We start from the raw sequence: 12,859 nt of genomic DNA, 5'->3' as shown, positions 1-12,859 counted from the left end.
TGTGTCTTTATAATGAAGTCCAACGTCCAGTTTTGAGATTTATAGTCCTTACATTTGTTTCTCTGTCCGTCTGCCGCTTCCTTATCGTGAGTTCCGGTGTCTTGTTTCGAGATATACAGTCCTTGTCTGGGGACTGTCCTTGCCTCCCCAATACCTCCTTAATCACATAAGACGACGCTTAGGAAATCAATTCCCAAGCAAGAGCTCCTGATGCGGCCCAGATGACTTCCACAAGAGCGAGGATGGAAACAGATGCGATCTCAAACCGAATATGATGCACGAGACCTGAAACAGAACTGCACTTCAAGCAGCGACTGCAAGACAAGAAGTGCTCGGATCAGAGCCACGATGACAAAACAAGCACTGAGGCCCTTCAGCACCGCTACCAAGTCGCCTGTCTGGTCTGTCCAGCGTAAAAAGCTAGAAGGATATCAAGACCCGAGAAGCACAGAACAGACATTGCAGAAGCAACACTACAGGACAGACGAACAGAAGGAAACTGTCCTGCCTGGCGCACGCACTCACGCTACAAAATAATCCCGCTGCTTCTATTAGCCTGGTGACCCAGCCACAAGCAGCCTGAACGTGACCCAGCCTGAACCACCCTCGCAGCGGCACCAAGTATTTTCAGCCAGCTGGCTCCACGCTGCTCTGGCTCCCAGCTCCCATTAGCCACCCCAGATATGCAAATACCAGGTGCCCCCCAACTTAGCTCTCAGGTTGCTGCATGGTAAATTCCCTCCGCCTCAAGAAATGCACAGGCACTGGTCGTCATCTTAGTCAATTGCCAGGCTCATCATCAGCTGCAAAAACAGAGTACCAGCATTCACTAGCATGCCGGTCATGATGCCCACCTTCTCCACAATGCTGACTACTGCTGATGCAACATACAACTATGCTCACCTGTTCCTCTCCAAATCCAAGCTCCAACACTGCAACCAGTATCATCCACACCACCTGGGAAAACAAAGGGATTAAATGATCGTTGCGTTCACAACACATCACCCAATGGTGTGTTTTTTTTGTTGTTGTTGTTTTTGTTATTGTTGTTTTTTGTGTGTGTGTTTCCTGTATTTATTTATTTTTTAGTCTGCTTTAGCTCAACGGCATGCAGAGTGCAGACAAGAAAACTGGGGTGTTTCTAGAAGCAACAATCCCCACGCTTTTGCTGTAGCTTTGAATATTAAAAGGACAATACGACCCAGCAAGTAACTGGAACTTTCTTACCTGGAATTAGCTCAAACTTTTCTTCACATTGAAAGAAAAATCTAGGAGCAGAACAGATTATACACCAACAAAATTGAGTCCATTTCATCCCCAGAAAAAAAATCACATGCTCTCATCCCCTCCTGTACCTCAGCCGCTTGCCTACCCCACGTGGCACACGCTTCCATCTGTTCTCTTTACCCACTTATAGCACCTCTAAAAGGCAAACTGGAATTTTACTCTATTGGCTGTAGGAAAATAACTGCAGTGACAACCGCGCCCCAAACTGAGCCAGCAGCCCCTACTAAACATCCCTCTCCTAAGTGAATTCCAAGCACTTAAAATCCAGAAATCCATAGACTCCAGCCTGCCTAAACAACCCTGCAACGGACAGAAGGAAAAACAAAGCACTGTCCCCAAAAGAGCAGCCCAGGCAGAAGGAGCTCTCTGATGGCATGCCTGGGGCTCATATAGCATTTAGCCCCGCCCAGCACCCAAACCCAATCACCTGGGAAAGGGGAGGGGCAAAGCACATGAAAGTAGGAAGAGAGCAAAAGGAGCAGCTGTGTTTTGTTTTGTTTTGTTTTCCTTTCCTTTCCTTTCCTTTGTTTTTTAAAATCTGTTTTATCTCAAAAACATTCAGAGAGCAGACAAGAGACCTGTGGTGTTTCTAGAAGCAAAAATCCCCTTTTGCTTTTGCTGCAGCTTTTAATGTTGAACTGATAACGGCACCAAGCAAGTAACTGAAACTTCTTCAACTGGAATTAGTTTAAACACGCTCACCGTCATCTGCAAACACAGAGAACCAGCATTCACTAGCCCTAACCCTAACCCCAACCCTCACCCTAAACTCTAACCCTAGCCCCAGCCCTAGTCCCTAAGCCCAACCCTGGTTCCCGAGAACTTCATTTCCAGGCATGCTCTGGGCGCTCAACATGGCCTCCCGGAGGTCCGGAGTCCCAGAACTACATTGCCCGGCATGCTCCGGGCACCCAACATGGCCTCCCGGAAGTTCGGAGTCCCAGAACTACATCTCCCGGCATGCTCCGGGCAGTCAACACGGCCTACCGGAAGCCTGGTGCCGGAAAACTACACCTACCAGAATTCCCTGGACAGCCAGCACGGCCAATCAGAGGCCGAGTTTTCGAGAACTACATTTAACAGCGCTCACTGTAACCCTAGCCCTTCCCGCCCTTACACAAAAAAGCCTCAAGCCCTATCCCTAAACATCCTCGAAACCCCTACGGACCTAACCCAAACTATTTACCACACTAAACCCCTGAAGTCCTATGCCTAAAACCCCTAACCCAATAAATTAAGACGCTCAAATCCCAAACCCGCAAAATTGAGATGCTCAAATCCCAAACCCCCTTCCAAAAAAGAAAAAGAAAAATCAAGAAAAAAAAAAATCAAACAAAACAAAAACAACAAAAGGGGTAGATCTGGTGGCATCTGCCCTGTAACCCTGCAAAAATCACGAGGGACCTAGAACAACAAAGCAAACGCACAAAATAACATTGACATCCTATCCATAAATGTGCTATAACAATTAATCACCTCCAAAGAGCTTCAAGCAATAAATGCACATACTACTAGATCGGTTTCCTCTAAAAGATCGTACCAGACCCTGACCCACCAAAAGAACCCTGCATGTAGCTAACAGAAGCATCAACAAAGCACTGACCCCAAAGAGCAGCCCGGGCAGAAGGAGCTCTCTGATGGCATGCCTGGGGCTCCTATACCATTTGGCCCCGCCCAGCACCCAAACCCAATCACCTGGGAAAGAGGAGGGGGCAAACCACAAGAAAGAGAGCAGGAGCAGCAGCAGCTGTGTTCTTTTATTTATTTATTTATTTGGTTTTTTTTGTGCCTATCCCTAGTTTACAGCATGCAGAGTGCAGACAAAAGAACTGGGGTGTTTCTAGAAGCAAAATTTACCGTATTTATGCCTCAGCTTTGAACATAGAAAGGACAATACAACCAAGAAAGTAAATGAAATATTTTCCACGGGAATTAGCTCAAACGTTAGTGTTAGGTCAGAGGTTGGACTCAATGATCTTGAGGTCTCTTCCAACCTAGAAGATCTGTGATTCTGTGTGATTTACATATGAAGAAAAATCTAGGAGCGTAGGAAATTACACAGCAAAAAAAACAACGACGTAATAAGCAACGCGCATGCACGGCCCCACGGCCGCCTGCAGTACTCGTTTTCCACCAGCAGGAGGCGGCAGAGGGCGCCCCCGGGCCCCACCGCGCATGCGCGCCCCTCGGCCGCCTGCAGTACTCGTTTTCCACCAGCAGGAGGCGGCAGAGGGCGCCCCCGGGCCTCACCGCGCATGCGCCCCCCTCGGCCGCCTGCAGTACTAGTTCTCCACCAGCAGGTGGCGGCAGAGGGCGCCCCCGGGGCCCCACCGCGCATGCGCGCCCCCCGGCCGCCTGCAATACCCGATTAAAACCAGCAGGTGGCGGCAGAGGGCGCCCGCGGGCGTCACCGCGCATGCGCGGCCCCCGGCCGCCTGCAGTACCCGATTAAAACCAGCAGGTGGCGTCAGAGGGCGCCCGCGGGCGTCACCGCGCATGCGCGCCCCCCGGCCGCCTGCAGTACCCGATTAAAACCAGCAGGTGGCGGCAGAGGGCGCCCGCGGGCGTCACCGCGCATGCGCGCCCCTCGGCCGCCTGCAGTACCCGATTAAAACCAGCAGGTGGCGGCAGAGGGCGCCCGCGGGCGTCACCGCGCATGCGCGCCCCCCGGCCGCCTGCAGTACCCGATTAAAACCAGCAGGTGGCGGCAGAGGGCGCCCGCGGGCGTCACCGCGCATGCGCGCCCCCCGGCCGCCTGCAGTACTCGCTTCCCACCAGCAGGTGGCGGTAGAGGGCGCCCGCGGGTGCCAACGCGCATGCGCGCCCCTCGGCCGCCTGCAGTACCCCTTTCCCACCAGCAGGTGGCGGCAGAGGGCGCCCGCGGGTGCCAACGCGCATGCGCGTCCCCCGGCCGCCTGCAGTATTCGTTTTGCACCAGCAGGTGGCGGCAGAGGTCGCCACCGGACCCCACGGCGCATGCGCGTCCCCCGGCCGCCTGCAGTACTTGCTTCCCACCAGCAGGTGGCGGCAGAGGGCGCCCGCGGGCGTCACCGCGCGTTGCGCGCCCCCCGGCCGCCTGCAGTACTCGTTTTCCACCAGCAGATGGCGGCAGAGGGTGCCCACGGGCGTCATGCGGCATTCGTGGCGCCCGGCAGCCTGCAGTACTCGCTTCCCACCAGCAGGTGGCGGCAGAGGGCGCCCCCCGGGCCCCACCGCGCATGCGCGCCCCCCGGCTGCCTGCTGTACCCCTTCACCACCAGCAGGTGGCGGCAGGGGGCGCCACCGGACCCCACCGCGCATGCGCGGCCCCCGGACGCCTGCAGTACTCGTTTTCCACCAGCAGGTGGCGGCAGAGGGCGCCCGCGGGAGTCACCGCGCTATGCGCGCCCCTCGGCCGCCTGCAGTACCCGAGTAACAGCAGCAGGTGGCGGCAGAGGGCGCCCGCCGGTGCCACCGCGCATGCGCGCCCCTCGGCCGCCTGCAGTACTCGTTTTCCACCAGCAGGTGGCGGCAGAGGGCGCCCGCGGGAGGCCTTGTCGGGCGGATCACAGCTCGCCTACTGTGCCATTCGGAGCTTGTGGCTGTATTTTTTCCAACGTATTTGCTACCCACACCCCGCGGGGCAGCTTGTCTTACAAAGAATTCTCTCTGTTAATATTCTCTTTAAGGCGTCCACTGCTCTTCTAAGCAAGCAACCTTCCTTCTGTGCTCCCTTCGGGATGCAGGACTATGTGCACTCAGATTTATTCCACTCATTTTTCTTCCCCTTTTCATTGGCACAGTCTCCAAGGACGCCTGGCTTTCTTCTCACAGACTCGCGTCCGTTTCAGTGTAAGGCATCTTTTCCCTCCGCTGCTCTAATCCAAATTCAAATTATCCAGATAAAACAATAGCGAGGTAAGAGAGAACTGTCTGAGTTAAAGTCACCATCTTTCTGTAACTAATTTAGCAGACAGCTGTACCACATCAGAGGAGGAGGTTTAGATGCTAACCAGGTCAGGCACATCACGGTCAAGTGAGCGCCCCCGGAATCACTAAAGAAACTTAAGGAAGAATCTACTAGAAGAAAGCTGTCTCCTCTTACCACCACCTATTTAAAAGATAGTGTAGTACAGGCAGTTCTACGTGCATAAAACCACATACACACAGTATACCTGACCCAAGTAAATTCCCTCTGAGAAGTCCACCATTAAGCAAAAGAGGTGTATTGTGGTGACATACAGCTGCCGTGTAATGATCCTGAAGGGATGAATCGCCCTATGTATTCCAAGGTACTCCTGTGGTTCGTTTGTTTTTTTTTTCAAGTACGTTCCCGCTAAGAAAAGAGTTCAGAATTGTTTATAACGAGTTCGTTCCAAGTGTCACTTTCTCACTTAACGTAGTAATAAAGATACGCTGCTGCTTTTGGATTTTATTTCCTTCTTGAATCTCACTGGTGTAATTCCAATGGTCAAACAACCTCTTCCAGAAAGACCAGCCCACTGCTTCACAGGAGAAGGAAAAGATGTCTCACACACGCTGGCTAGTACTAAAAAGAGTAATAGGAAGAGAAGTTCAGGCCATCAATGTAAGTATGTTTCCCTGCCTCTTCTGCTGGCTGGTCAAGTGGAATCCTCAGGACAGCCCCAGTACCTTGTGAAGAGCTTCTTAACGCCAGCACAACTTCAACCTGTCTTTTAAAAGAAAGCTGTTAAAGGAGCAGGAGACTGTTTTTAAATGAGAACAACCGAAAATAAAATTATCTGAAGAGCCACTTACTACTGGCATATTACCGTTTAAAAGGAAAATATTAATTACGTGCAGGTGCTCCAGTCTTCGTTGCATTTTCTGTGATTCACAACATTACCTTTGAACAAAAGAGTAAGAGGAACGGAAGGGAGGATATTAACTCGGGTAACCAAGGATTTGGTAAGCTGGAACTTGGTGTCTTTAACACTTTAGCCTTGGAGCAAAAATGTACACCCTGTACAGGCTGAGCTGACTGATGAGGCAGGTGCTCCAGGGTACGTGCTACCGGGAGGTAAGTAACAAACACATTCCGCAGCTATTACCAGAAGTGGGGTTTCAGGATATGCAGACTGGTTTCACAAAAAAATATTAGCGGTCTGTTGGTGACAGACAATTCGAGGAATTCAGCGCTGCCCATTACAGACTCCTCAGATCAGCACTTAACGAGAATTAATAAAACGGTTTATTTTTTTATATATATATATACACACACATATACACACACACACCCCCACCTATGTTCAAAAAAATGCATACAGTTAAAATATCAAATTAGTGATCCGGTAACAACACTGTTCAAAACCAATCTCTTTTGTATGAACATTAAAATAAATGCACACTTTTAAAAGCATTTCTTTTTAGTGCTTCCAAAGCACAGCGTGTGCCAAGGCAAGGCCACCTGAAGAATCTCCGTCCTCCTCACGGGAGGAAAGAGAACTGAAGTCAGGGACCTGGGAAGCCTCAGGTGCGCTTTCATAATGTCTGCAGATAAAAACAGAAGAGAGTCTGAGGTAGATTGTTTAGTAACCACCAAGTGGTAACAGTCACAGGGCTGTCTTTAGCTTTCATTAACACAACAGCAGTTTCTTTACTCTCGATCTACGCTGAATCTCAAGTTTAAAGGCATGGCTAGCAGTTCTCGGGAACAAGGCCCTCGTCTCTGTGCTGGCAACATGCAATATTACCAGTGCAGGTGTTTCTGGGAGTTTTGTTTGTTTGGTTGGTTTTTTATTGGGGGGGGGGGGGGGGGGGGACGACACAACAGATGGGATCTCTCCACAATGCAGACACTGTGTGCATTTGACAGTGCCCCATTTTAGTGCGATCCACTGCCTATTGCACGTAAAACGGCTAATGACAGTATTCAAGTGAGTAAATTCTCACCACCTGCAGGAGGGGCAGCAATGGTTATTTTTTTCAGCCTGTTGAGCAAAGAGCACCCTCCACAGGAAAAAAGCCACACCTTTCATAGCACGTCCTTAAGGTTACAGCCCAGCTTCTGCCGATAGAGGTTCGTAAAGTTAAAGCTCTGCTGCTTCTTCTCGGACTCTGACAGTAAGATCACTTGACCGCCAGGATGGCGAGGGCAACAGCTACGTCCTCTTCCACTCTTCTGCGGCACAGCAAACTCATTCCCGGTCCGTATTCCTCTGGCTGGTACACTATTATCTACCGTTCACCTGATTAACTCTGTTGGGTAGGCTGTTGAACTCTAGCTCCTCTAGCGTTCTCTCTAAGTGCTGTATTAAGACACGATTTTTAAACCTAGGGAAGTAATTTCATTTCTTCTTCCAAAAACAGCAGTTAAATAACTCAGTATTATTTGGCCACGACAAACAGTATTAGCGGAGGCTCTCTGTTTCCAGCATGGAAGAGCTTCCCTCATTTCTGACATCAGAATGGCAAATTTAATTTGATACAGCCATCTTTCCCCAACCCACGCAAATTCTGGGTCTTTCTTCCATAACCACCCGTATCTTTCTATTTCACACTTCAGCTCTAGGTAACGACCATTTACTTCAGAAAAATACAACGGCAGTTTGACCGCTGAAACTGTAATAATTTAAGTATGTCAAAACAAAACACTTGTTTTGGAAAAGACTGAGATTTGCTATCATGAACAACGTTAGCGTTTAACTCCGAATCATTCGTATCTATACAAACCTTGCTCCTTCCCTTATAGCAAATTCAATGAAATACTTCTGAGTTTCCATCCGTCCTTGTACGTACCTCCTCAAGAAGAGAGAAGATTTTTTTCACGATCTTAAAGAAGAGATCCAAACAGATATTAGAAACAGATCTTGTAAATGCATTTTCAGTAAATCTCAACAGCCAAAGGAAAAACAACAAAGCCTAGAGTTTCCCATTTCTGCATACAGTAATGCACGTAAGAAAAAAAAGCCAGCATACCAATAATTTGAAGTGATATCGATTAGCTGATATTCAAATGTAACGCTGAATTTTGTTCTCTTAAAAGAGCAGTATCTAGAAACACCTGCCCTTGGAAAATGCAGACTAGGTTTAATCAGCAGAGAAGCCTTGTATCTCCACGAACACGCTGCCATGATCAGCAGTTAATAGAAACAAAGGGATACCGAGCCATGTTTCAACCTAGAGCTGTCATTTTTGAAAGCAGAGGTTTAAGATAACTACTCTTTACAAGATGACCGATCTATGTGGAGCATGAGCACGATTGTCTCGTATAAAGTTTAACAACAAAAAAAAAAAAAAGTAGCGCAAAAGAATGAACCGGACACCTTAGATGTGAAACAACAGTATTTTTTCATTGGTTTCTGTGTTTTCTTCTCTGAACCAACTATGAAAACACGAATGGTGCTGTGACTAAGCCTGCTTAAGAGTGCTGCAGTAAGGACGGTGAGGATATAAAGTTGGACTCTGAATACATGTACTTACTTTCTTGTTCTTCCACTACTTGTACACGAGTAATCAAAAATCATTCCAAATCTGAGGTTTTATTTTCAAAATAGATCCTCATTTCAAGAAAAAGTCTTCTGTACCCCTAGCCTATTTTTAATACACTAATAAAGAACTTACTTCTTCCACGTTTGCAAACCTCTTTCACCACTCTGATTTTAATACCAGCATCGCTTCCCTCCAACATTGTAGGTGTTATTTTAAATCAATTTGGCACAGATTCAGAAGTAGACTCCATCACTCGTTTTTGGTCATCTCCAGCCACGCTGTAATTTAGAGGCCCTCGAACAAGTGCATTGGTACCAGGTTTACGATCCAAGCCATCTTTGCATCATTTAAGCAATTGAACTCATCATGTAGAGAGTCTAAGTCACCAGGTGACATTTCATCCTCTCCCTTAACAGCTGGAACCGAAGAAGCCATTTGCACAGACAAGCCATCAATTTGCTCTTCCAGCAACTGACAGTTTTCTGCTTTCTTCTCTCCATTACCATCTTGGACAGTACTGATACCAGTGTCTGAAAATTAAGAAGGAGCTTAGTAGTGCATATAACTGCAGGATCAAAAAACACAGAAGGACATTATTCTGCATCCCTTCTTGTTGAAAGTACTGTGGAGAGAGTTACTCAGCACTGTCAGATCACTTCAGTAGTTTTATTCACCCTTTGACGCAACCACAGGAATACCTCCTTTTGGGCTGCTACCGTCTCATATGACTGTCGTGAAGTTATTTGCTGTATTCCCATTTCAGTGACTAAAGCAAACTAAAGTTTCCCCTCCTTCCCCCAGTTCCAGCAAATTTTTCTTTCGACTCTGCTGCAACAGGTGGGTAAATTACTATTTGTGAGAAATTTAAAATTTTTTTTTTTTTTTTTTTTTTACACACTTTCCTTCCCCACTTCTCCCTTCCCCACTATAGAATACACAAATGAGAATTAAAAGCTGAAATGAAATCCTTGCTACCGCCAAACCATCGTGGTGAAAGGTTTCAGCACTTTTTAGAAACAGTTCCAAATTATTGCTCATTCAGGACTTCGTTACCTATAGCAACAGCCTGTTTGTCTAAGCCGACCAAAGAAATTCAGTCCCAATTAACTCTAAAACTTACGTGTCCTTTTGAATTAACACAGAAAGCACGGAGACCTTTTTTTTTTTTTTCCTGCACACTATGTCCATTTATGACCACACAAGTTCCTGTACTACAACAACTCCAACACACCTTTATTTGTTGGCATGCCTTTGAGGTTCAGATATGGTGACGGAGATCCAGCAGCACAGGGTGGCCCTTTCCCACCAACATGGTTTGTCACAACAGTGACTGTGGCCGTCGCAATAGCGGCGACGTGCTACGCCTTCTCTCTTTAGTGATGCTGGAGTATTGGGCTCTCCAGGACGCTTGATCTTATTCTGAGGCCCAGCAACAAATTTATCTGCTTCATCTATCATCGTACCCTGAAAAGACTTTTTTTTTTTTTTTTAATATAAGTAAAAAACAATTGCTTCGTCAATTCACTACCAGAGTATTTGCCTCCGTGTTACAATTCAGTTACTTTTCAAATAATGATACAGCAGATAGCAAGACTTCTCCTACCTTCTCATCCTGTTTGAACAGACTGCCAAGTGTATGAAGAAGCCTTTTTGGTTGATCTGGATCAATCTCCCGAAGGGGTGAAGGCATCATTTTCAACTACTCCTGATGATTTCCCCTTTGAGCAACAGGAACGCCGTGAAGGCAGTCTGCAGCAGAACAAGGTATCTAAATTTAGTCTACCTTAAGACTAAGGAAATACAAGCCTCGCATGCTTCCATTTCCAGTGTTAGCATTTAAGATCTAGAAATCACTATTTCCTCCCTCTACAAAACAAAGGAAAAGCAAAAGGCAAATAAAGCCCCTCTTTCCTTTCACCATCACTATAAGAACATCTACTGCATCCTGTTGCACAGGAAAGCTCACCCATGAAACTTAATTTTCAAATTCCAAGCACGCACAACATGTTTTGTGACAGAAGGCAGAAATTTCATTCTTTTCCTTCGGAATCTAGGGAAGGACGACTGACCCAAGAAACGATGCAAAGTCTACTTCCTCTCCCACACCGAGGACAGAAACACTACTTAGGTGAATTAAATAGCTGTACCAGAATATTAATAAATAATTGTGTCCATTTACCTTCATCCTGCCCCACGATATCCCTTTGTGTTTTCAGAAGATTGGTTCTCATTCCGGTTAGCTGATCTAGAAGACTGTGACAAGACATATCATATGCATTTCTGAATGCCCGTGGCTTCAAATCCTAGTTTTATAATAAAACAAGTAACTTTCAGTTAACCCGCGAGTTCTCACGCACAAAGAAATTGCTCTGTGGGCTGTACTACCGTTAACTACTAAAAAAAAAAAAACAAAACAAAAAAAAATTCCAAAACAACTTCAGACATTCTGAACGTATTCTGAAACAACTTTCTTTCCATCTCTCTGGAAAGAGCTTTCCTCCTATCTGTGACAAAGGAAAAAAAAAAAGTTGTGATCGCGGGAGTCGTTACACAAAGCCACACTCTGTGAATTCACTACTACAGTTAAGATCATTTTTAGTCAAAAATACCTCGGCAGCAATGCTATCACTGCAAACATAGTGTTGCCAAAAAAAAAAAAAAAAAAAAATTCAACTCAAGATACAGGAGAGGGCGAGCTAAAAGCACAAATAACATGACCGATGGAGGCTGCAACAACCACCTGGTAGATGGTTGTCCACAGCCCTCGGATTGCACGGTCGTCTTTCCTGACAAACGAATACTGAAAAAGAAATACTGAATACTTTTCAGAATACTGAAAAGAACAGAAAAGATACACCGTGTGTCCGCAAAAGCCTTCGGGGAGACTACTGAAAGGAAAACCAAACCAAAAAACTAGGAACAGCAAGTGGCGTATACGTCAGTTTTGTTAACAGAGCACCACTAATGTACCAGGAATTTCCACATTCTTCGCCCCTCCTCTACCTTGAAAATGTCACCCAATTCTGTCAGTGTCTTCACCATCAGCATTTATTTATTTATTTCGTTTTTCACGTGGACATCCGAGGAAAACATTGAGTACCCTGTCATCGAGGAAGAAGAGGAGAGGGGGGAAAAAAAAAAAAAAAAAAAAAAAGAGAGATGAGGGGGGAAGAAGCACTGCCATTCCTTTCCTCGGTAATGCGAGCAAAAAGCTCAGGCGCTCAGCAACAACGTGCTTTGAAAGATAAAACACAGAAGAAACTGCACGTTATTTAGTCTCAGCTACAGAGTCACGTGTATTTGTACCTGCTCATTTATTCATCTGCCAGTGTATTTTAGTACAAACGCTACAGAACATAGAAACCGCAAGGTTACTACTACCTTTTGTGACCGACGCGATCTTTGGCAGGAACAGCTATCGAAAAAGAACCAACAAAATCCCCTTCGTCGACAGCCATCCGAACCTTTATCGTCTAACAGCAGTCCCACAAACATCCCCTGGGATGCTCAACTCCTGAAACTTTCTGTTCAACTTGAGGCAGAACAAGCCCTTACCCTGGGCACCTTCACCCAGCTCTCCACTGCTAGCAGAGTAGCACCCTGATACTGTCCAGGACGCGCTGCAGCAGCCTACTCGCTTACGCGTATTTACTGCAGCCTGGTTCGAGACGCGCACAGAGGGACCCACGAAAAATCCACCCTTTCCTTCAGAGAAGTAAATACATACATACATACGGACGACACGGTAAGGAAGAAAAGCTGAACACACAGCATGCGGTCCTTTACCGTGGGGCAGATCCAGCATCAGCACAAGGAGCTTTGGGGCACGTGAGCGATCATCTACACCGGCCATCGCGACAAGCCAAACTCACGCACACGAGCCTCGACCTAAAAACACAGAACACATTAAGTTCCTTTATAGCTTATGGAAGTAACAACCAGCATCTTAGATGCAGTTGGATAGTTGGATTGCATCAGCTTAGGGACTGCCTCCTTCAAAACGCACAGGGGGGTGGGGAAACCAGTCTTGGAAACCTGTTGCCTAACAGGAAGGAGACTGTTGTCTTCTCCTCCATAGGTGACGTTCTTCCAAGCATCGTCCTGCTCCTGGATTTTACCAGCCGCGACGGGATGGTCCTAC

At 47.1% G+C, this 12,859-nt stretch overlaps 3 long non-coding RNA genes across 3 annotated transcripts in view; all 3 read right to left on the bottom strand.

Moving 5' to 3' along the window:
- Positions 1-12,859, bottom strand: part of LOC311430470 — a 46,254-nt gene that overhangs the window by 11,493 nt on the left and 21,902 nt on the right. The window contains exons 2-3 of the long non-coding RNA XR_014688810.1: positions 1,228-1,268; positions 904-957 (exon numbers count right to left, since the gene is read on the bottom strand). This is a non-coding gene — a long non-coding RNA (uncharacterized lncRNA). The remainder of the gene's footprint in view (positions 1-903; positions 958-1,227; positions 1,269-12,859) is intronic.
- LOC311424716 lies at positions 6,461-8,122 on the bottom strand. The gene is made up of 2 exons (XR_014686170.1): positions 7,960-8,122; positions 6,461-7,535 (listed from the first exon to the last, which is right to left on the bottom strand). It is a non-coding gene; the product is annotated as an uncharacterized lncRNA (long non-coding RNA).
- LOC311424712 lies at positions 8,559-12,605 on the bottom strand. The gene is made up of 4 exons (XR_014686169.1): positions 12,505-12,605; positions 10,898-10,971; positions 10,322-10,467; positions 8,559-9,248 (listed from the first exon to the last, which is right to left on the bottom strand). It is a non-coding gene; the product is annotated as an uncharacterized lncRNA (long non-coding RNA).

The sequence above is a fragment of the Aythya ferina genome (genome assembly GCF_964211825.1).
Source record: "Aythya ferina genome assembly, chromosome: 1".
Taxonomy (NCBI): Eukaryota; Metazoa; Chordata; class Aves; order Anseriformes; family Anatidae; genus Aythya; species Aythya ferina.
This window is presented reverse-complemented; position numbering and strand designations above follow the sequence as displayed.